Source organism: Pongo abelii, chromosome 9 (genome assembly GCF_028885655.2).
Source record: "Pongo abelii isolate AG06213 chromosome 9, NHGRI_mPonAbe1-v2.0_pri, whole genome shotgun sequence".
Taxonomy (NCBI): Eukaryota; Metazoa; Chordata; class Mammalia; order Primates; family Hominidae; genus Pongo; species Pongo abelii.
In genome coordinates this window covers 63,560,908-63,585,546 of record NC_071994.2, presented here as the reverse complement: position 1 = coordinate 63,585,546, position 24,639 = coordinate 63,560,908, and the positions used below count along the sequence as shown (strand labels likewise).

The window sequence follows — 24,639 nt, the reverse complement described above, 5'->3', positions numbered from 1 at the left end:
TGGCTAAAAGGAGCCCAGGTACAGCTTGGGACACTGCTTCAGATGGTGTGCAGCCATAAACCTTGGTGGCCTCCACATGGTGTTAAGGCTAGGAGTGTGCAGAATTCAAGATTTGGGGTTTGAGAGCCTCTGTCTAGATTTTAGAGAATGTATGGAAAAGCCTGGATGTCCAGGCAGAAGCCTGCTGCAGGGGCAGAGCCCTCATGGAGAACTTCTATAAGGGTAGTGTGGAAGGGAAATGTGGGGTTGGAGCCCCCATACAGAGTCCCCACTGCAGCACTGACTAGTGGATTTGTGGGAAGAGGGCCACTATCCTCCAGACCCCAGAATGGTAGAGCCACCAACAGCTTACAACATGCACTTGGAAAGCCATAAGCACTCAATATCAGCCCATGAGAGCAGCCTTGGGGGCAGAGTTGCCCGAGGGCTTGGGTGCCCACCCCTTGCACCAGTGTGTCCTGGATGTGAGACATGAAGTCAAAGATTATTTTGGAGCTTTAAGATTGAATGGCTGCCCTGCTGTGTTTCAGTCTTGCATGGTGGCTGTGGCCCCTTTCTTTTGGCTGATGTCTCCCTTTTGGAACAGGAGTACTTACCCAATGCCTATACCCTCATTGTATCTTAGAAGTAAATAACTTGTTTTTTATTTTACAGGATCATAGGCGTAAGGAATTTGCCTTATCTCAGATGACACTTTGGACATCTGAGTTAATGCTGAAATGAGTTAAGATTTGGGGGGACTGTTGGGAAGGCATGATTGTATGTTGCAATGTGAGAAGGACATGAGATTTGGGAGGGATGAGGAGCAGAATGATATAATTTGGATCTGTGTCCCCACCCAATTTCATGTTGAATTGTAATCCCCAATGCTGTAGGTGGGGCCCCGTGGGAGGTGATTGGATCATGGGGGTAGTTTCTCATGAATGGTTTAGCACCTTCCCCCTAGTGCTGTTCTCAAGATAGAGTTCTCATGAGATGTGGTTGCTTAAAAGTGTGTGGCACTTTCTGCCCTACTTATGCTCCAGCCATGCAAAGTGCTGGCTCCCACTTTGTCTCCTGCCATGATTGTAAATTGCCTGAGGCCTCGCTAGAGGCAGAAGCTGATATGCTTCCTGTACAGCCTGCAGAACTTGAGCCAATTCAACCTATTTTCTTATAAATTACCCAGTCCCAGGTATTTTTTTTATAGCAGTGTTAGAATGGACTAACACACCAAGCTATTTGAAATTCTCTTTTTCAGGTCCCTCATGTGATATCAAGGGCGTCAAGAGAAAGGAGGGACAGACAGATAGAAAAACAGAATTCAGTTAACTGAGAAGTTTTACAGAGAGAACAAAGGTCTTAAAACAGTATATATGTACTTTTGACTATAGAGCTCTTTAAAAAACACTTTTTAAAAGTGTTTCCTCAAGCCATCTTACTTTGCTTCAGCTGGTAGCTGGGCTTCCATTGTCAAATGGACAACCCACAGAAGCACCATCTGACTGCATCAGCTACTCAGCACCCTTCCTTACAGCAGTGTGATGTGTGACAGACGGCTCACAGTTAACGATTGCTCTAAACCCATCAGCATTTTCAGGGTATTTCTGGATTTGCTTTGTGGCCCACCAATGTCTAACAGGTAAGCCACACCACTACACATTGAAGTGGCTGGCCAGCTTCGGATTTCCCCCATGGATGCTTTATTTCCTTTGCCCATTCCTTGGTCTCTTAGCTCCTGCCTGGCTTGCCACATTTCTGCGGTGGGCAGGTCTATGCAAATCTACCCCCAGAAGTCCAAGGGAGCTGAGAGGCTGAAGAAAGAGGCCGAAAAACTAAGTTTCTCAAAAACAAAACAAAAAACCATTTAATAGGGACTTACAAATGGAAGCCATGTCTGTGTTTTGGGCAGCAGCAAGACAAGAAGGTGGATCCCCCATAACATTACCTCCTGGACACAGGGCTTATACACCATAGGGAGGGAATGTGTAGGGCAATTGTAGGAAAAGCCAAAAATGTTACGTGAATATACCTAGGGCCTGATTTATGGTCAAGGTTGTTTTGACCTAAGGACAGGATTTAAGGTAGGTACATGCTCTTACACAAGGAACAGTACATAAAATAGAAATCTTCTTTTTTTTTTTTTTTTTTTTTCAGACAGAGTCTCTCTCTGTTGCCCAGGCTGGAGTGCGATGGCACGATCTCAGTTCACTGTGATGTCCACCTCCTGGGTTTAAGCAATTCTTCCGCCACAGCTTCCCAAGTAATTGGGATTACAGGCATGTGCCACCAGGCCCGGCTAATTTTTTTTTTTTTTTTTGTAATTTTAGTAGAGATGGGTTTCACCATATTGGCCAGGCTGGTCTTGAACTCCTGACCTCAAGTGATCCACCCACCTTAGCCTCCCAAAGTGCTAGGATTACAGGCACTGTGCCTCATGCCTGATCTCTAGTAAATGTTTTAAACTGAATCACACAACGTTATGACATTGTCACCGGCAGCCCATTAAGCACCAATACCCTACTACCTGGCACCCATATGGGCCTTCAGTAAATATTTGTTGAATGAACAGAAGGAAATTGTCACTCCAGCCTAGCCTATGACCTAGTGGGAACACTTCTGGGCATCTCTCTTAATTCTTCTCTTTCCTTTACTTCTCCTACATGAGTTACCAGTTTTCGTCAATTCTACTTCTGAGGTACCTTTTGTGGCCCTGTCCTCTGCATTCTCACTACCATTGCCCAAAATTATAGCCATTTAAACTTCCTATCTTTGTTTCCTATTCTCCCACCCCAAGTCTTTTCCCCTCTTTAGTTCAACTTCCATGTGTCCACTGGAGTTATCTTTCTAAAGCTCAAGAAACATCAATCCTTTTTATTAAAAATATCAATGGTGTGTTGCTTTCATGACTTTTCATATCTTGCTTTAATCTATTTTTCCAACTTCATTTCTTACTACTTTTCAGCGAGCACCCTGCCCTCTATGCCAAACTTGAGAAACAGCAAGCTATTTTTAACATTTCAACTTACTAGTCACTCTTTCATGTTTATGTAACATTCTACATGCTCATCTTCTGCCTGGGAAATACTTATCAATATCCTTACTCACTCATTGGGATTCAAGTCATACATTACCTCCTCTGTGATGCCTTCCTAGAATCTCCTACACAGCTGTTCCTCTGTGTGCCCACAATACTTTCTATTGACTTTTCCTATAGCAGTTATATTTTATTATGTTTATCTTTTTTGCCTTTTTTTTTTTTTTTGAGACTGAATCTTGCTCTATTGTCCAGGCTGGAGTGCACCAGCACTATCTTGGCTCAGTGCAACCTCCGTCTCCTGGATTCAGGTGATTCTTGTGCCGTAGCCTCCAGAGTAGCTGGGATTACAGGTGCCTGCCACCATACCCGGCTAATTTTTGTATTTTTAGTAGAGACAAGGTTTCACTATGTTGGCCAGGCTGGTCTTGAACTCTTGACCTCAAGTGATCCACCCGCCTTGGTCTCCCAGAGTGCTGGGATTACAGGAGTGAGCCACCACACCCGGCCTTTTTTGCTGTCTTGACAAATGCTGTCCAACAGGAAGATAATACAAGCCACATATAATTTATTTTTATTGTTTTTTAGAAAACCTCTGTTCCCCAGGTTGGAATGCAGTAGTGTGATCATAGCTCACTGTAAGCTCAAACTCCTGGGCTCAAGTGATCCTCCTGCCTCAGCCTCCCAAGTAGCTGGGATTATAGGCATATGCTACCATTCCTGGCTAACGGCCACATATTTTTAACTTTTCTAGTAGCCACATTAAAAAAAACGTAAAAAAAGGAACAGATGAAAATAATTTTAAATCTATAAATAACTGGCTGCTCTAAGAAATACCGTAACAGAATGATTGAATGGCTTTGTTTATGGAGAAACTGTAATCTGTGCACTGTTCTCTACTTTGGATAACTGGAGATTAGCAAATGAGTCAAATGTTTTATTTCCTTAAGAGTCATACGTTTGTAGACACTGACAAGCTTTTTTACACATAGGTGTGGTTGGCTGTGTGAAGTTCTCCCAGTTTAGGCCTTTGTTTGCAAATATATCCAGGAGGAGGCCTTACCTTAGAAGCCCAAGAGTGTGCTGGTAGTGACTTTAGAGACTTTAGGTACTGTTCTCAAGAAGCACCACCCAAAGAACAGGGCAAGTCAGAGTCTGGGGCTTACACCTTGGACATGCTATGACCTTAGATAAAAGATGTCGAATTAGTCATTCTCATTTCTGGGCATCTGTGGCAGCTCTGTTCTGACTCATGTGCAAAGGGAGTAAATCCCTAAGAAAGAAAGAAAAAGAAGACAGGAAAAAGAAGAATAATTTCCAGAGTTCTATACAGTTACTATTGCTCCCAAATGAGCTCCAAACCATGGCAATGCTACCCACAAAAGACAGGCAGAACAATGACCATCTAATGAGATGTGGAAATAAATTGGTCAACAAGATGCTTTCTTTTCACAATGATGCTTGGGAAATTGACAACAGATGGTATCTAAAACATGTTACAAATACTGTGCCTCTTCTTTCCAAGACCTGGGAGCTCAGTAATACCAGGGCACTTTTATCAATAAACAACGTCTAGAGGAGACAGTCGACAACCAGAAAGTCAATAGTCAAGACATAAAGAATAATTTAGAAGATCAAGGGACATAGCAGCTCCATTTTTGTTCCACTTAGATTAAACTTGTGGAATATCTGAGGGTCAGAGCATTCCCCTCCAGATGAAAACCAAACTTATTTCACAGATCTCTGAAACACCCAGAACAGATACTGAGGAAATGAAGCCACAGGAACCTGTGTGTACTTGCCTAGACAGGCAATCAATGTACTGGTGGAAATGTTAAAACCTTAATAGGATTTTTTTGTTTTTGTTTTTACTAACGGGCTTTAAAAATATTTTTAAAGCAGACCTATTCTGGAAGTCATGATTGGGTGCAGGGCAAGGCAGATATCATAAAATGAACTACACAGAATACTGCTCTCATTAAAATTTAGTTCACTTGGGAAAAGTTGCCTGTAACTCTTTCTATGCTGAGTGAACATCTCTGGTGCATTCTAGACAGCTATGATGGGTTTTCCACAGCATCTACAAAGAAAGTTGTATTCTCATTAGTTTTATCAAAACAAATATTTTTAATGTGCTACAGTTACTTTTAAATAGTTTATACTTTCTATTGTCATGCAATCTGTAAAGTAAAGCATGGTGAAAAGGATTAATTCGGTGAGTTCCATGAGGGGTGTGTATATAAGATGCTGGGCCAGGCATAGTGGCTTACGCCTGTAATACCAGCACTTTGGGAGGCCAAGGTGGGTGGATCATGAGGTCAGAAGTTCGAGACCAGCTTGGCCAGCATGGTGAAAACCCTGTCTCTACTAAAAATACAAAAATTAGCCGGGCATGGTGGCAGGTGCCTCTAATTCCAGCTACTCGGGAGGCTGAGGCAGGAGAATCGCTTGAACCCAGGAAGGCAGAGGTTACAGTGAGCCAAGATTGTGTCACTGCACTCCAGCCTGAGCAACAGAACAAGACTCCGTCTCAAAAAAAAAAAAAAAAAAAAATGCTGAAGGCTGGACACGGTGGCTCACACCTGTAATCCTAGCACTTTGGGAGTCCAAGGCGGGCAGATCACAGGGCCAAGAGATTGAGACCACCCTGGCCAACATGGTGAAACCCCATCTCTACTAAAAGTACAAAAAAAAACTTAGCTGGGCGTGGTGGTGCACACCTGTAGTCCCAGCTACTCGGGAGGCTGAGGCAGGAGAATGGCGTGAACCCAAGAGGCAGAGCTTGCAGTGAGCCAAGATTGCACCACTGCACTCCAGCCTGGGTGACAGAGCGAGACTCCGTCTCAAAAAAAAGACTCTGTACTACTTATTGTGAGGAATACAAAGATGTATAATGACAAGACATAATGACTTGGTCTGGTTTTGGAAGAGGCACAATGTAGCATGAGTAGGAAGATAATGGGGCTTGCCATCAAATCTATCTAGATTTTAATCCTACTTCTGCCACCTAACAGCTATGTGTCTTTAGACAAGTTACTTGCCTCACTGAGCCTCAAGTTCGTCTTCTACAGAATTTAGATGAATAGATGAATACTTGCATAGGGTTGCTGTGAGGATAAAATGAAGACTTCATCAGAACTATACTGAATAAGACATTCCCACAAAAAAAAAGTGTTAGAAAATGACACATGCCAGAAGAAAACTGTTTCCTCAGAGCAGTATTTGCATAAAAATGCTTGAACTTGTTTTTTGTTTCTAAAAATGTTATGAAATTCTGAGAGTCATAATAGCCACATTATGGCCAATATGCTAACCACGTTAAGGGTAGCATATTCGTTTTGGTCTTTATTCCTATATATTTTCTCGATATATAGTATCTCCCTTTAGGCTAGAAACTATAATAGTACATTTTTGGCTTGGTGTAATTTACCTTCATTTACAAAATATTGTTTCTATAGCATGGATCAAAAGGATGTAGAGTTGTTTCATGTTTGAATAAAATTATAATGCAGTTGATACCAATATATGGCAGCCCAATTTTCAGGGATCTTGCTGAATAAAGATGGGAAAGGCAGATGAATGAATGATTGATGTCATTACATTTTTCTAGTTTAAACTCTGGTGCAAAATCTTTCACTGCCTTTTATTTAATTACTAACTTTTTGTAGATTTATTAATTCTCCTAATTCATTTAAGAATGATAGTATATTACAGAAGATTTGAGTCATACAACATGTTCTACCCATGAAATTGTACCGTTTTGGAGAGTGATCTATTGTTTTTTAAAGTCTTCCTCCAGAAAGCACTCTGTCCATTTGTGGGGGTCTGCCGGAGGCACACATTTCATACACATTGACTTGAATCAAATGAGATCCCTTTATGCTCTCAAGTGTACGGCTATTTTTGAGAATCATTTATTAAGTGATTACTTAATAATGACATCATGTTTCCCTCAGAACTAAGCACTACTTTGCTTTTGTACTTATATCAGTTTTTTAAATTAAGACATATGCACAAACAACAAAAAGTTTATTAAGTATTTTCTGGAAATAGTGTCTATTTCCTATAGTGATATTACCCTATCAGTATACTGATAAACCTTAGCAGTGGTTAACTTAGCTACACGTTTTAAGATGCTCCTGAATCCCCCATGCTGGGTTACATCCTCTTTCTACGTATTCCCTCATCCTGTATTACACTGGCATTGTTTATGTTTGTCTCTCCATTAAACCCTATGTTCTGTGGAATACTGTCATATCCAAGTTTATATGCCTAGTGTAGTGACAAGCACTTTAAATAAAGGCATTTACCTGATTTAAACAACTTAATGACTAAATTAATAAATATGAATACTGTAATCTTTGTTTTGTTGCTTGTGTTCTTTTACAGATTAGAATTTGGTCCATAGTTCTTGCGTTTGTTTTGGGAGAATATTTTGACCTACTTCTAAGAAGTGTTTCACCTGATCCTGGCTATTTATGAAAATGGCTATTGGACTGGATGGGTTCCAGGCATACACTGTCTTGCCTAAAGTAGCAGAATGCGACATCCCTGAGGGTAAGCAAGTGTGTTAGCTTTGTGTTCTGTGCCCTCCTCCAGAAATGACAGTACTTGCTGCAAGACTGTGAGCTCATCGAGGCAGAAGCCATGGCATTCAAATTAGTTTCCTGAGCTAGAACTTAACATCTGCCACAAAGTAGGCAGTTCAGTGAGCTTTTGTAGTTTCCAACTGGATGCAACACTATGACTGCTTTTAGCTACTAACAGGGCCAGGCACTGAAACAAGCTCTAAATCCCCACAGAAAAATCACTCTGAGCCATCCTGGCCCATCCCTAAATACCAACCTGTGCATGCTATTCACCGTGCCAAGAGCTTCACTCATTTTTGCTTCTCACAAATCCTTTTTTTTCTTCCTATGGCTTGCATGTTTTGAATGACAGCTAAATCCTAATGCGGACTGTTTATACAATGGAGTCCCACGGAGCCCAAAGGTTGTGGCAATATTATTACAGAATTCTCATGATCCTTTTATTATTTTTTAAAAATGAGCCGTATGAGTGCTGTAATACTATTAAGTGTCCCGCTCGATGAATTTTTCCGTGTGTACACAGCCCGGAACGACCACCAGGATCAAGACGCAATGTTTCCAGCTTTCCATAGGTTCCCTCGTGCCCCACCCCTCAGAAGTAAACGTTATTCTAACTCCTGTCACTACCGATAAGTTTTGTACGGAATTATTTTGGAGGAAGTGGAAGGTGGAATGAATGGGCCCACAGCCCCTTGGGGCTGGGCGAGACCCGTGGAGGCAACAGGGGTCCATAGAGCTCTCCGCTCTCACCGACCTGGGCCACACCCGCCAAGCTGGTAGTTCTCCGAATGGATCCCTCACGCCCAGCAATGGCCAGAGGGCCCCCGGGCCCCACCATAATAGCGTTTAGCACGCCACAATGGCAGCCCCGCCGTCTCCCGCGCGGGCCTCGCTGAGTGCTCCTAACCTTGGGAGTTAGCGCCCCTCCCGCGCGACGGACAGCCGGGCGTGGCCCTGGGCGCGACCCGACAGGACGCCAGCAGCCGGTGGGGGCGCTCCAGGACTCCGGATGTGGGGCGCAGGCCCATTGGCTGAGCATTCCCCCGCGAGCCTCCCGGCCGCAGGGCCCACCTCCCGGCCCTCTCTCCGCGCCCCCATTGGCCGTTCGCGTTCCGCTGGCGTCCGCTCCCGCCCCACTCCCGCCCGGAGGGGAACCGGGTTGGGGGTGGGAGGCTAAAGCAGGGAGGAGGATGAGCGGTCCTTCGGGTAAGGGTGTGCGCGAGAGCCAATCAGAAGCGGATATCGAAAAGAGGCGCCGCGCCAGCCAGTCACGTCGCGAGGTGCGGTCGGGGCCGGCTGACGCGAGTGCGGGCCTCAGCCAATGGGCGTGCCACTGCCCGTCCGCTCTTCAGCAGCCGGTCGGGGGCGGTGAAAAAGCGAGTGAAGAGAGCGCGACGGCGGCGGTGGCGGCGCAGCTATTGCTGGACGGCCAGTGGGAGAGCGAGGCCTGAGCCTCTGCGTCTAGGTGAGATGTGGGTGCGCCAGGGGGAGCGGCCGTGCTGCCGGCTCCTCCTCGCCTGGCTCGGGCAGCGGTTGCGGGAGCCCGGGTTGCAGGCCTGGCCGAGGCTGGGGCGCCGACCAGCCGTCCCGCCCCCGCCCCCGCCCGGGTACGCCCAGAAGTGAGGGCGCCCGCCTCACCCCGGGTGGTCTCTGCGCCTCTTGGCCCCTCCGCCGCCCTTCACAGGGCCAGGACCGCGAGGGGGACGTACGGTGGGGCCTGGTTTGCAGCCGCGGAGCCCGGGGGGCCGCCTGGGGTGGGAGGCCGCGTAGAGGTGGCGAAGGTCCGGGGCGGGGTGGTTAACCGAGCAGCGGGCTCCGCATGCTCGCGGGAGGGTAGCGGCAAAGGAAGGCCTAGTGATTGCAGGATTCTGGGTCTGGGGAGGAAGAAAGTGGTGGGAAATAGGTGATGCTCAGAAAAGGGTGCTCAGGGAGAAGGCTCGGGGCCGGAGAGTGTGGTTGGCCTCTTAGAAGTAAGGACTGATAGGGCTTGGGGGGAGATCAGCTGGGAGTGAAGGGAGGACGGGCTTGGGGTTTGAAGGTGAAGGTCTCTGGAGAACTGGGGACACGTGGATCTGGAGTAAGAGGCACCTACTGAAACCGGAAGGTGGCTGAGAGGAGGTTTTGTGTGAGGTGTGGACGGGAGGCTGTTGGACTAGAAGGCATTAGTTGGTCTGTTAGGACAAAGTATACAAGCAGCAAACGCGGTAGATTTATGTGTGGTAGGTGAAGGTTGTGAATCTTTTATGAGTAGTTGAGCAAGAACAGTTGTCTGATTCTGCAGTGTCGGAGAGTGGAGGGTCTCAGGTAGTGTCTTGGTCAGGTTTGAAGGTTAATTTACTGCTAGTGGAGGGCCAAATACTCAAGCGTTTTTAATTCTCACTACTGGGGCTGATCCTCCTCCTACACTCCACCCCTCTTGCCATGCCTGTGACAGTTCATCTCGTTTTGCCTCAGCAGCACAAAAACTCACTCCCTCCGAAGTAATGGCATACATATTGTTTGCTTTTGACTGAATGGCAGTCAGGAATCCCTTAATTCTTTATGTTAAAAAAAAAAAGTGTTGGTTTAAAGACAACATCAGAAGATACTCTCAGAAAATCTGCCCTCCAGGGAAGTTTCTCAGCTGTCATGTTGGGCATGTGTAATATAGCATAAAAATGATGCAAGATCTCTTACAGTAACACAAGTGAGAATTAACGTATAAGTACAATCCTGATGTCTTTTTTTCAAATTAATTAAAAAAGTAAACAGAGACAGGGTTTGCTGTCGCCCAGGCTGGAGTGCAGTGGCGAGACCATAGCTCGTTCCAGCCTCAATCTCCTCGGCCCAAGAGATCTTCCCACCGTGGCCTCTCAAAGGCTTGAGATTACAGGGGTGAGCCACCCCACCCAGGCCCTGTTATTCCATACATTTTCCATAAAATTATTTTATGATTTTTGTTTTTTATTTTTTTTCATTTTATAAATTTGTGTGTGTGTGTGACAGAGTCTCGCTTTGTTGCCCAGGCTGGAGTGCAGTGACGCGATCTTGGCTCACTGCAACCTCCACCTCCCAGGTTCAAGTGATCAGCTCTTGCCTCAGCCTCTCAAGTAGTTGGGACCACAGACACATGCCACCGCACCGGCTAATTTTTGTATTTTTAGTAGAGGCGGGGTTTCACCATATTGGCCAGGCTGGTCTCGAACCCCTGACTTCAAGTGATCCATTCGCCTCGGCCTCCCAAAGTGCTGGGATTACAGGCGTTAGCCACCGTGCCGGCCAAAATTATTCCATAAATTTATCCATAAAAATTCCACATAAATTTTCTGGAGTTTGATTATGTATTAGGCTTGTTGGGAAATTTATCACACTTGTGAAGAATTTTGTAGCTAAGTAGATTCAGTTTTTTTTTTTTCTTTCACTCAGGAAAGACATGGTATGTATGCATCACTGCTATTCTATGTGAAGCTTTTGGAATTTTTATTTATGGGGTGTGGATAGAGGCTGGAGGCAGAGACTGAGGTCAGAGAAGAGGTAGTAGAAAAGAAGGTGGCCCACTACCGTATTTCCAGTGTATTTAAATGGGAGATAGAGTTTCTGTTTGAGGATGGGACAAAAGGTTTATGAAGAGTTACAGAGTCAAGGACAGAAGCCAAAGAGAGCATTTGCTGTGTAACATGTTTGCTTGTTAACCAGATCAGCAAAGCATTTTAACTAATGGACCATTATTTATGATCTAGAAACAATTTTGTGAAAGCGATTTCTTAGTGATGCTATTTACTGTGATCACATTTGCCCTTAGTATAACAATACCTAAGTGCTGAGGCGACTTGCAGTAGAGGAGTAATCTGAGTGGTGTGGAGTGAATCAGGGAAGTTTTCCTGAAAGAGGTGAGTTTTGAGCCGTCATGTGAACTAGAGGTTGGGATATGGGTTATTACAAGACATGAAGATGACATTCCAGTAGTTTGTACTTGGTATAAGCAACTGTGGACAAGAGTGACAAATTAAAAATGGTTTTTAAGGATAATTGAAGATTCGAATGAAGATTTAGGGGTTTGGAAATCAACCAAGTCTATGTTGCAGCTTAGCTGATAAATAATTTTTTATGTTGATTAGGAGAGAAAATTAACAGTTGATAATGGATTGGAGATAGGTAATAAAGGAAAGAGCATAAAAATATTATTTGATAGTTATAGGAGAATGAAGTGAAAGTAGGGTTATTGAGAGATAGGTTTAACAGCCAACCATATATCATAAGTCGGAAACATTTTTGAGTCCTGTGGTAGAGTATATTGATAATAATAGCAAAATTTATTGGGTGCTACTTTGTGGCAGACACTGTTTTGAACCTTCCAAATATTATCTCATCTTCTGATTATCTGTATTTTATAGATGAGGGAGATGAGACTCAGAGAAATATAACTTGCCCAAGGTCACACAGCTAGGAGGGGACAGGTCAGGATTGGCAGAATCAGTCAGTAAATGTTAATTGAGCATCTGCTTGATGCCAGGCACTGTACTAAGTGCTGGGTGTTCAACATTGACAAGAAAATTCAAGTCAGACCTCATCTACTTTCTAGAGATTGTCAGTTTATGGAAGAAGAGCCAGTGAAGAAAGAAAAAGATTAGTTGGAGAGATTTCTGTAGATGCTGAGGAATACACTATTTAGAGAAACCTGGGATAGAGTTTTAAAGAGGTGGTGGTTAGCAACAAAATATATAGCTAAGAGACTCAGAATGATTGAGAAGAAACCATTGAGTTAAGTAAGTAAAAAAGTAATGTGAATTTAGTCACAAGAAAGCTGGAATGAAGATATTAATGTTTGGGCTGGTAGTTAATTGTGTTTACTGGCAGGTACTCTATACAAATTTAAATATTTTCACAGTTATGGTCAGATTCATAGGAAAGATGATGGTGTGGCCCCTTGTAATATTTTAATCTTTGGCTGGAAAGATCATGGATGCTTTAAAATGCTTGCACTTTTTAGTGTTTTTTCAAATTTAAAAAAATGAGCAGGCAGACTGCCTGAGCTCAAGAGGTCAAGAGCAGCCTGGGCAACATGGCAAAACCCCTTTTCTACCCAAAAAAAAAAAAAAAAAAATCGTTGGGCAAGGTGGTGTGCGCACCTGTAATCCCAGCTACTTGGGGGGCTGAGGTGGGAGCCCGGGAGGTTGAGGCTGCAGTGAACCTTGATCACGCCACTGTATTCCAGCCTAAGTGACAAAGTGAGACCCTGTCTCAAAAAAAAAAAAAAGTGAGCATTATTTTTATAATTAGTGGGGACAAGCATCCAACTGAATTGAGCTAATACTCAGGAAAATGTGGGTAGGCTAGTCTGAACTTGGGGTGGGAAAGAAGATAGTCTTATTTCAGTCCCTACTCCGTAAGAGCCACCTTGGTAGGTGTGTTCCCATCTTGGAAATGACTGGATTGTCACTGATGGAAACTGAAACTGTATGTACTGAAAGGTGGTATTTGCTTAACCTGAAGGATCCAGTTACTAACCCACCCTGAATGGTGGAGATACAGTCTTTGTTTTCCTGAACGTTTGTTTTCTTAGAGTTTAATACATGAATTTAAGGTTTAAAAGAGCCCAACAAACCACTGATAGAATTGTGTCATTTTAACTGCTTCTTTTGGCTTTATATCCTTCTTTTTCCTACACATTGGTTCTATAGTTCCTCTCATTAATGGGTTTGTAACAGGCTTAGAGTTTCAGTTCAGTAAGACAAAATGGAAGTGCTGGATTTAGGTATAGCTGATCAACTTAAACACTTATAAATTCACCATTGTTTTCGGTTCCCACTTTGAAGAGTGGAGACAGACGTCAAGAAAATAAGCTTTTCTTATTCAAAGAATGATTCCCAAACTAGTAGGATTTGCCCTAGGATCAGTACAGACTTATTACAGTCTCCTAAACAGAGAGGAAATTCATCTAGCTTTTAGTTTAATTTCACTTAGCCCATAGGGGTTCTGAGAGGAAACAATATTAATGTGATTCCTATTTCATCTAGGCACTGTACCATAATCCTTCAGTAAATTACCACATTTGATTCTCATATAATTCTCTAAAATGTGCATACCATATTATAGATGAGAAGAGTGAGACTCAGAGAAGTTAGTAACTTTCCAAGGTTGGAGAGCTAAGTGACAGAGCTGGGATTCAAACCTTTCTTTGTCTAACTCCAAAACTCATGCTTGTGAAACTAATAGCAAGGAGGACTGATTTATACCTTCAATTGAAAAAAAATGCCACAAGCCTTAGGTATTTAGTAACTATTTGTTACCTTAGAAGATGAGACTCTTGGTCTGAGTGTTTGTGCTCTGTGACACTACCTCTAAATAAATGACAGTGATTTTTTAGTGTCTTATAGGATACCTTATATTTTCTTGCTTTAGAGATGTATGTTTTCATATTTTAGAATTTTTTGAAGATGTGTATTGTCTATATTTACTTCAAAATGTTTGTGAAATGGTTACTGTGTCTTAAATGTATCTCAAAATTGATGAAGCATGGCATATGCCTGTAGTTTTCACACATAAGTATCTTACCAATTTGTTGTGCACTTTTTCTTCCCAGCCTTCCCCATTTTATCCTATTATTTTTTAAAATATGATTTAATAAATAATTGAAATATATACTACCAATAAAATAACTCATTGTGTTTCATTAGTTAACACTACAGTGTAGAGAAAAGCATTATGATGTAGTAAATTCAAACTGGGCCGGGTGTGGTGGCTCACGCCTGTAATCCCAGCACTTTGGGAGGCCAAGGTGGGTGGATCATGAGGTCAGGAGTTCGATACCAGCCTGGCAATATGGTGAAAACCCCATCTAGTAAAACTACAAAAATTAGCCGGGTGTGGTGGCGCCCACCTATAGTCCCAGCTACTTGGGAGGCTAAGGCAGAAGAATTGCTTGAACGCGGGAGGCAGAGGTTGCAGTGAGCCAAGATAGCGCCACTGCACTCCAGCCTGGACAACAGAGCAAGACTCTGTCTCAAAGAAAAAAAAAAAAGAAAGAAAGAAAATTCAAATTGAACTGTGAATCAGCAGATCTGAGCTTTAATTTTGGTTTTGTCAGCTACTTGATGTGTAACTTGCTAGGCAAGTCACTTCCCCTCTATGGGCTTTAGTTTCCTCATCTGTAAAATGGAGGGGGAGGAGAAATTTTAAACCCGTCTTCCTTGAATAGGTTGTATGCCTTCTTTCTAATTAAAGACATAGATGCCTTAGATGCCTTTCTTAAAAACTGTATTACTGCATTTTACAATATTTTCTTTTCATCTTTCTTCTTTCCCTTCTTAATTTATTAGAGAGGATAAATTATTTTTGGTATCCTACATTTACCAGGACAGCATATCTTAGGAAGTAGGGAGCCAGAAAATAATGAATGAGTGAATATATGTTTTATTTGAGCTAATGAAAAATTTTTTAAATAAAGTACCATCAAAAAGATGTTGAAGTTTCATTGAAAAGTAGTTCTACCTGAAGAATGAAACGTGTTTAGTAAAGTTCAATTCGTCTGCTCTGTATTGGATAGATGTACAAAGAAGAAAACTCTTGAACTTGTCTTTAAGAAGCCCTCTTACTAGTAGGAGAGGCAAACTTCTAAACTTTGTATTATGGAAAATTGACAGCAATAATACACACATCACCAACTTTAAAAGTTACCAACTTGTGGTCAGTCTTGCTTCATCCATACCTCCATCCACTTCCTTCTTTATTTTGAAGCAAATCCCTAGACTTTTTTTTTTTTACCACTTGTTACCATGCAGTGTGATAAGTATAATAATAGACATGTTAATCCAAGTGAGGTGCAAATTTGTTCATATAAATATATTTTGAGACTTGAGCATTATACTGTTCTGGGCACGAGAAATTAGATATAGTAAGCTACTGTAGGGCAGGGATAATATAATTGAAGAGACTATGTACATATGTGAAACAGAATGTAGCAACACTGAATCATGTGCCAAAATTGGTGGTAGAGACTCTTAAGTGGGAACTGACATTATTTTAGAATGAAAGTAGAACTTAAACAAGTGGCAATAGAGAGAAAGAACATTCAGGGATAAGGTGAGGGTAATCACATGGATAAAGCATGCAGTTAGAAAATCTAATTTTGACTTCATAGAATAAGTTATATCTAAATCTGTATCTCTCTGTCTTTATCTTTTAGACTACTACAACATGTAATTGGCATAGTGTAGATGTTATATCAGAACTTGAACAAAGCCAATTGCTGTAGTAGAAATTAGGACACACTACTTTGTGAATATATCACTGTTCGTGGTTAATTTTTTGGCACATTCTGTTAAAAAGCCTTCTAAATATCTTAATACCACATGTATTAATGGATCCATTCTTGTTAGAATGTTTGTGGGTTTGTGCCATCAGCTTTGGTGTGCAGTTGTGTGTGTGTGTGTTTAACTTAAATGTTAACTATTTGACAATTTTAAGATTATTTTGAAATATCTAGTTTAGATCATTCTTGTCTTGCATGAAATTTTTTCCAGAAATGTTGGCATAATTCATGAGAAATCCTTGAATTTAGGGAATTGTTGCCATTATAGCTTATTTTGAAGTATTCTGAGAATAAAATCTTAAAGTATATTCCCTAATGCAGAAATTGCTTGTCAAAGGTCATGAGCTTCTCTGAGCATCTCCTCAAAGTGTTGTGCTATCTCATCAGAAAAATGTACATTCAAATATCCTTGGGGGATGTCTGTGGATTCTGGCTTAATAATTTATTCTTTAATGTGTAGGCAGAAAGCATACTGCTAAAATTCAACTCAATTATCTTTCTGTGTGTTATGCTTGCCTTTTACAAACAAGTGTTTTTAATTATTAAGAGTGATAAAATGATAAAGCTTATTATTGCAAATGCCTAATTAAAAAATTAGACTAATTCTTAATTGAATTCTTGGGGAAAAACAAGCTGTAGCCAGTTTAATAAATAGGAATTATTTCACTGAAGATTTTGGAATAAGTGTGTGGTACTTTATTTATGGCTCCTGTCTATCCTGGATTAACAAGAAGTAGAATATATGACATACGAATGAATAAATGCATAAATACCTTTTTTTCCCCCAGAAGTAAAAACTTTGACTTACTGTGTCCTTAGGCAGTTAAGATCTGTGGAGGAAAGGATCTGCTAAAGTATTTTGAGGTTGACATCTGTGTTGAAACAACCGGAAGTAATGCAGGAGCTTAGAAACTGTTTTTGGCTGACAAAGGATTGATTCTCAGTGGAGCCCTGAGATGCAAGTGCTCATCGTTCACTTAGTTTGAGGAATGGTCCTAAATGAGTTTCTTAGAAATAGGTGGTTTTAAAAACTTGTGGATTGTAATTAAAATGTAATTATGATAATGATTATTAGCCTAAGCAGAATTCTCAGGAGATAGGAACAGGTGAATTAGCTGGTAATGGGACATTTGACCCCGCAGAACTGTGCACAGACTGTTCGAAGTTCAGTGAATATTAGGTGAATTGCTTTAAAGTGATACCCTTGTGACCTGTTGGAGTTAATAATTTTTCAAGTACCTAATCTACTAGTAGGAAGCAACTTATTCCAATACATAGTAATAAAAATACAGACTGTGAAAGCCAGAAGAGATTTTAACAATCAGTGATCTGGCCTCTCCTTCAATGAATTTAAAGAGCGATCAGAGAGGTTGACTTGCCTAAGATCTGTTGGTTATGGCAATCCCGACAGCGTTGTTTCTCATTATCTGATTTTTGGTAAGTCTGTTGTGCTTATTTATTTCTTTTAATTCTGGATCTCAGTATTTGGAGAAGGAAGTATATTAACATTAGGATTTTTAGCGTGGTAACTAAATTATTGGTAAATTGGCTAAGAATTCCCTGAACTGTTATACCATAATGTTTTTACTTTGCCATCATATACTCCTTCCATCTTTAACATAATAACCCATAGTTACAAGATTTATTAGGGTAGGCGTGTTTTAGGAGCTTAATTCCATTCCACAGTTGGAAACAGAAATTAAGAATCCACAATTCTTAAAACATTTTCCTCATGCTTTTTTATACCTTTCTGGGACGATCTTTGCCTAACAGCATTTAGTTGCAAGCTGTGTCTATGAACCTGGCAAAGTTTTAAAAATAAACTAGGAAAAGATTTTTGAGAAGAGAGTTTGTTATGGGATTTAGTCATTTAAATACATTCCTAAAAGCTGTTTTTTCCCCGCTCAAAACTAGACACTGGAAGTGTCATTCATCCAGGTTCAAAGAAGTTACTACTTACATGACTGATCCCAATTCTGAGTTCTTTTGCCGTATTTGGTTCATGTGGAAAGGTTGGCTGGGGCTAAGACTTGCCCGTACATTAGTGGCATCATAGCCAGAGTGAGGACCCTTACAACAGTGCCTGTCAAGCTTTTTTAGTCCTAGCCTTTTAGCTGAGTCATTCTTTAGCTCAATAATTTCTACTTTCTAATGAAATAATAACAATTGTGAAGGTATAAGCATTTTTTGGGAAGAGCTATATGGATGGTTCCTAATTGAATCACAAAAAATATACTTGTCATAAAGTCTAGACTAATTAGAAAACTGCAGGCCTCAAATCCTAGTGATGGAATTGTATCAATATATTCTCTACAGTTATAATAAAATAACCAAAAACTAAATTGATAATGATGAGCCAAACCTAATGGTAATTTAATTAAAAGGCAAGAATAATAACAATTGAAAACGAAGATCAACTAAAGACAACACAGTTTCACTGATGGCAAGTGCCCCTCTTGAAAGTTACGGACTTCCACGTTTTGAGTATGCATATGTGGTAGGAGCTTGCAGCATTGCCAGTTGCAGCAACTGGATATACTAGTGGAATACAAATTGAAGTTTTTGGTACATTCTAGTAAAGTCTTCATTTCTGCAACTCTTGATAACTAGCTTAATAGTTTATTCATAAGTAGCTTTATGGATTAAAGGAAGGTCATGTTTTCTTTGTTTTTTTTTTTTTTTGAGACTGAGTCTCTCTGTCACCCAGGCTGGAGTGCAGTGGTGCGATTTCCGCTCACTGCAAGCTCCGCTTCCTGGGTTCATGCCGTTCTCCTGCCTTAGCCTCCTGAGTAACTGGGACTACCGGCGCCCGCCACCATGCCCAGCTAATTTTTTGTACTTTTAGTAGAGACGGGGTTTCACCGTGTTAGCCAGGATGGTCTCCATCTCCTGACCTTGTGATCCACCCACCTCGGCCTCCCAAAGTGCTGGGGTTACAGGCATGGCCACGAAGGTCATGCTTTCTAAATCACTTATAGTCCATCAGGAGGCTTGGCCCTTTCTTGGAAATCATTACTTTTGAAGGCTGGTTTAGTAATCCTTGAGCTTCTCATTAGCATTGTTTCCCTAGCTGTGTTGGGAAATTTATGAAGAGCAGGGCTTAGATAGAATTTAGTGGGGTTTTTTTTTTTTTTTTTTTAACCTCAGGACATTTGTAATCTTTGATATGCTAATATACATTTTTAATCTGTTTGGGATAAAGCATATAGTTTCCTAGCGCCATTTACCACAAATGCTGCTTTGGAGGACTGAGTCCTGTTTTTAGGTTCAGCCTTGAGAACAGATTCAGAAGGCAGCAATAAGAAAGTGACACAAGAAAAATAGAGAGAAAATACAGCATATATATGAAGCATATATAATTTACCTTTGTTAATTTTGGGTAAAGCTGTATGTAGTGTATATGTAGTGTTCAGGGTAAATATGGTATGTTTTCCTATAACATCAGTTTTACTCAGTAATTTGAAATATTTTATATAAATCTTTAGGTATATTGTGAAGTCAAATTTTATAAATTTTTTTAGCAAAAAAGATATTGCAATTCTGTTATAAAAGTTTGAAAAGCTCTGTCTTTGGTAGTACACTTTTAAAATATTAGTATATCTTTGTATATTGGAATACTGTGTTTCACTTCTCTGAGTCTGAAAGTATTAGGATTAAAATTTCATGTCTTAATATGAAAACATTATTATTAAGGTAAAAAGTGATCAAGCACAATAGTTTACCTAAAAAAAGAGTCATGTATGACTTACGGGAATTACTTTATTTAAAAAAACTGTTTTCTTCCCCTAGAAGGAAATTGAATACATGTTTTTGCAAGCAGCAGACTGTTTTTTCCCCCTCCAATTTCACTAACTTAACTAATTGTTAGAACTATTTACTTTTTTGTTATTTTGGGTGCTTCTTCCTGTTTATTATTCAGTGTTATCAAGCTGTGTGTTAACAAGAACACAGCCCACCTTCTGTAGGCTTTATAGTGGAGAAGTTACCCTACTGGTTCTGGCCTTAAGGACAGGAACAGAAACAAAGGAAAATGTATATTATTGAAAAATTTGTTTTCTGATCAGCAGATAGTTTTAGTGCTGCAAAACTGACATTTCCTCTCTGATAGAGTAGAATTTGACTTTTTAAAGATGTCTTTATGTTTGATTTTTACATCAGAGGAATTCTGAATCTTATTTTTCTCAATGTGTAACATTTCCCAGGATAGTAAGATCCTAGAAGCATTTTAACTCTTGTCAAAGTGCCATGCTTATGGAACAGCATCATTATATGAAACAGTTGCATAGTGGCCTAAGAATTAATGAACGTCTTTAGATTCCTTACTACCGAGAAGTACCTTGGGGGGGAAGTATTGGGGAAAATAGGATATAGACAGTTAAATATTGGTAAATCAGTGCTTGTGTAGGCAAACAGAGTGGCCATTATGTCTGCTTCAATGGGTACTTACCACAGGGTTGGACACTAGCATCTTTTATTGAAAAAAGAAATGTTAACCAGGATGCTACAGCTGATCTTTATTTGTGGAAAATGCTCAATAAGCCTTAATTTTTGAAAAAGGAAAAAGGAACCCACTGTTATTATGAGCTTGACTACACTAAATAGTTTGTACACTTTGGGTTTGCATTCTGGCTCTTTTTTTGTTGCTTATAGATTTCTTTCAGGTGAGGTTTTCTTTTTTGAGATAGGTTCTCACCCTGTTGCATAGGCTGGACTCAAACTCTTCGCATCATGCTATTCTTCTGCCTCAGCCTCCCAAGTAGCTGGGCACACAGTTGTGTACCACTGTGCCTGGCTCAGAGGATGTTTTCTTTGATGTTGAGTCTGTCTTAGTCCATTTGTATTGATATAAAGGAATACCTGAAACTGTGTAATTTATAAAGAAAAGAGGTTTATATGGCTCACAGTTTTGCAGGCTGTACAAGAAGCACGGCATCAGAATCTGCTTCTGGTGAGAGCCTCAGGAGGCTTCCACTCCTGGTGTAAGGTGAAGGGGAGCAGGCATCACACAGTGAGAGAGGAAGCAAGAGAGAAAGAGGAAGAGCTGCCAGGCTCTTTTCAACAGCCAGTTCTTGTGGCTGAGAACTGAGCCAGTTCTCACTATGAGTGAGAACGCTTAGTGGCACCAAGCCATTAATGAGGACTCTGCCTGCATGACCCAAACACCTCCCACCAGGCCCCACCTCCAACATTGGGAATCAAATTTCAACATGAGACTTGGTGGGACCAAACAAACCATATCTAAACCATAGCAGTCTTAATCAAAATATTAAGTGATGATTGCAGTTACCAAAATATAGTAAAAAAACACTGGATCATTGGTTTTCAATGCTTCAGGATGGGAATCTATCAGAAAATCTTAATGGATATTCTTAGCTCGAGGCTTCTTCATAGTCTAACTTCTGTAAAACAAGTTGTCTTGCTTTTGACTAGAGGTGTGTCAACTCCAGATGGTAATGCTGCAGAACTTTGCTCCTTAGTTCAGCTAAAACCAGGCTCAGGAGTTCATAGTTAGTTGAACATGGGAAAGTTAATTGAACATGAGAATGTGAAATTCTTGTTCAGTAGATGAGGTTATTGGGTAGACAGAATATTTCAAAGTGTGAGGTCCATGAGTCCATATTTTTAAAATGGGTTTTGAGTGACTAAAAAAATAGGTAGTGAGAAACAACTCTTCGTTGTACCGTAGTCCTGTGAAATAGGTCCAACATGGGTTGGTGGTTGACAGTCTCAGGAGTAACAGGCGGTTACTTTACTTGATGCTGTTTGTGACAGGCTGTATTTTGTAAGGATTGTTGCAACAATATTTTCCATCGCACATGTGTGAGCTTGTACAGACCCTAACTGTTCTCTCATTCTGAGGTGGGATTTAAGTCCCTTGAATTTGGGCAGTCTTGTAAATCACTTGTAGCCAATAGAATGTGGCAGAAAATTACACTGTATGACTTCCAAGGCTAGGTCAGAAAAGGCGAGAGTGCTTTTGCCTAGCTCACAAGAATACTGGTCTTTAAGCCATTAGCAGCTTTGTAAGCATCTGACTGTTCTGAGGTCCCCATGCTATAAGGAAGCCCAAACTATCTCATGGGGAAAATCGAAGAGGCTAAAGTCCGGAGCTAGAACTGCTCAGCCAGAATTGCTTAGCTGAGCCCTCTACAAATTCCTAACTCATAAAAATTGTGGAAGAAAATAAAATGATGGTTGTTTTAAAACACTAAGTTTTAGAGTGATTTTGTTAGGTAGTGATAGGTAGCCAGAATACTGCATTCCATACTACTTTTCCATCCATACTTTTAAATTCTGTGCTTTTTTTTTTTTTATTATTGTATGAAGTTTTTGAACAAAGTAGTGGGCAAGAGTTTCTCTGAGTCTGTGACAGGATTATGTTATGTGCTCTTCTTCACTTGAAGTCTTTTCTGCAAAATAATACAGCCCAAGCCTCATCCCTGCATATCTTAATGGGCTTTCCTTTTAGAAATACAGATTTTAAAAAATGTATATCTTGAAAAAGGCTATAGGTCATGTCATCCTTTTGCATTCAGCCTCTGGTATATCTGTATTTCTGAAGCCTGGCATTAATGTGTTGTTTTGTTTATGGAGATATTATTGTATCAAACAAGCATTTATTGCCCATTTTACAGTGTGTGAGTAACAATAGTAGTAGTGAAATCATAGACAACGAATATTTAGACTGTACTGCTTTCCCATTGATGTCTTTCTCATTTATACTTCATTTTTCTGACTGTTTGTGGAATATTGGAAATCATTGTTTAAAACAGAGGTTGGCAAACTATGACCTGCAAACTGTCTTCCTGTTTTTTTAAAGTTTTATTGGAACACAGCCACACCCATTCATTTATTTATTATCCATGGCTGCTTTTCTGGTACAGTGGCAGAGCTGAGAAGTTGTTGCTGAGATTGTATGGTTTGCAAAGTGGAAAATACTTGTTACTTGGCCCTTTACAGAAACCTTTGCCAGCTCTTGGTTTAGACTATTTCTTAGTTGATTATCCTTTTTACTTTTTTAGTTTTTTACTTTTGAGGCAGGGTCTCACTCTGTCACCCAGGCTGGAGTGCAGTGGCGCAATTATGGCTAACTGTAGTCTCAACCTCCTGGGCTCAAGTGATCCTTCCACCTCAGCCTCCCAAGTAGCTAGAATCACAGGTGTGCACCACTACACCTGGCTTATTTTTGTATTTTTTTTTTTCAAGGTGGGGTTTTGCCTTCTTGCCAAGGCTGGTCTCAAACTCACGGGCTCAAGCAATCTGCCCACCTTGGCCTCCCACAGTGCTGGGATTATAGGCATGAGCCACTGCACTCGGCCTTTTCCCCCTTTTAAAGGACATATATTTGAAGTTATTTTTTCTTTTACTTTTAAAGTCATGCAATCTAATGAATATTCAAAGATTATTTAACGTAACTTTCTATCTGCTGCTTGAATTTCTTTCAGTACTCCTTCCATGTGGTCTTCCATCTGAAAGGGATAAGATAATGAGATAAGCAGAATTAATTAAATAATGACAGCCAGGAGTGGTGGCTCACGCCTGTAATCCCAGCACTTTGGGAGGCTAAGGCAGGTGGATTTTTTGAGGTCAGGAGTTCGAGACCAGCCTGGCCAACACGGTGAAACCCCGTCTCTACTAAAAATACAAAAATTAGCTGGACATGGTGGTGGGTGCCTGTAATCCCAGCTACTTGGGTGGTTGAGGCAGGAGAATTGCTTGAACCTGGGAGGTGGAGGTTGCAGTGAGCCGAGATCACGCCACTGCCCTCCAGCCTGGCCGACAGAACAAGACTCCGTCTCAAAAAAAAAAAAAAAAAGACAAAGCAGCATTGGATATGGGTGTGTTAAACACAGGAATTGCACCTGATTGGGAGTAAAAAAATAAAAACATAGATGAAATACTAATATTTTGTTATTTGTCCATTTGCTGAAAACCCTATCTCCATTGGTAAGTGTTTTGTTTTTTTTAAACAATTTTTCATAGAGATGGGGTCTAGTGATGTTGCCCAGGCTGGTCTCGAACTCCTGGCCTCAAGTGATCCTCCTGCCTGGGCTCCCAAAGTGCTGGGATCACAGGCGTGAACAACTGTGCTTAGCTTCATTGGTAGGTTTTGACTTGAATTTGTTTACTTGCAGAAGGCATAGAAGAGCCAATTTTAATAGAAAAAACACATAAATGGGCCGGGCTTCCAGGTATAGCTATAGGTGGTAGAAATTTTTAGGTAGCTGGATTTAATGGTTAGATATTCAGTTTGAGACTTTCCATTGCAGTACTTAGTTTCCCTAAATAAATGTGTAGCAGCTAAAACATGGAACTAAGAGTCCTTACAAATATACCTGTTGTGAGTTACTGGGTTTGTACAATAAATGATGATACAGAAAGATGCATACAAGTAGAGCCAGTCTAGACTTGACTGCAGTACTGTATTGGGTATTGTACTGTATTTGTATATTCTATGTACTTTATTGCTTTGTGAACATGGTGAACATTGTGAATGAGGTGAATCTCGCAGGAGATGGAAGAAGGTACATCCATTTCCAAGATCAACATTATCTCGAGAGGGAAAATAATTTTTCACATTCCATTCAGGAAATCCATCCTGTTAGTGTCCTGTTAATTATTTGTTTCATACATAAGTAACCATCTAATGTTTTTAATACATTTTCCATCTAATAAAGAAATGGAATGAATTTAAGTAATAAAGATTAGTAAAAGAAGGAAAATATAGGTTGAGCATCACATTA

At 40.8% G+C, this 24,639-nt stretch overlaps 1 protein-coding gene across 1 annotated transcript in view; it reads left to right on the top strand.

The window, feature by feature from the left end:
* The first annotated feature begins 8,983 nt into the window (after positions 1 to 8,983).
* Positions 8,984 to 24,639, top strand: part of FAR1 (fatty acyl-CoA reductase 1) — a 63,337-nt gene continuing 47,681 nt past the window's right edge. The window contains 1 exon segment of the mRNA NM_001132738.1: positions 8,984 to 9,070. The gene's annotated coding sequence lies outside the window, so the exon portion shown is untranslated.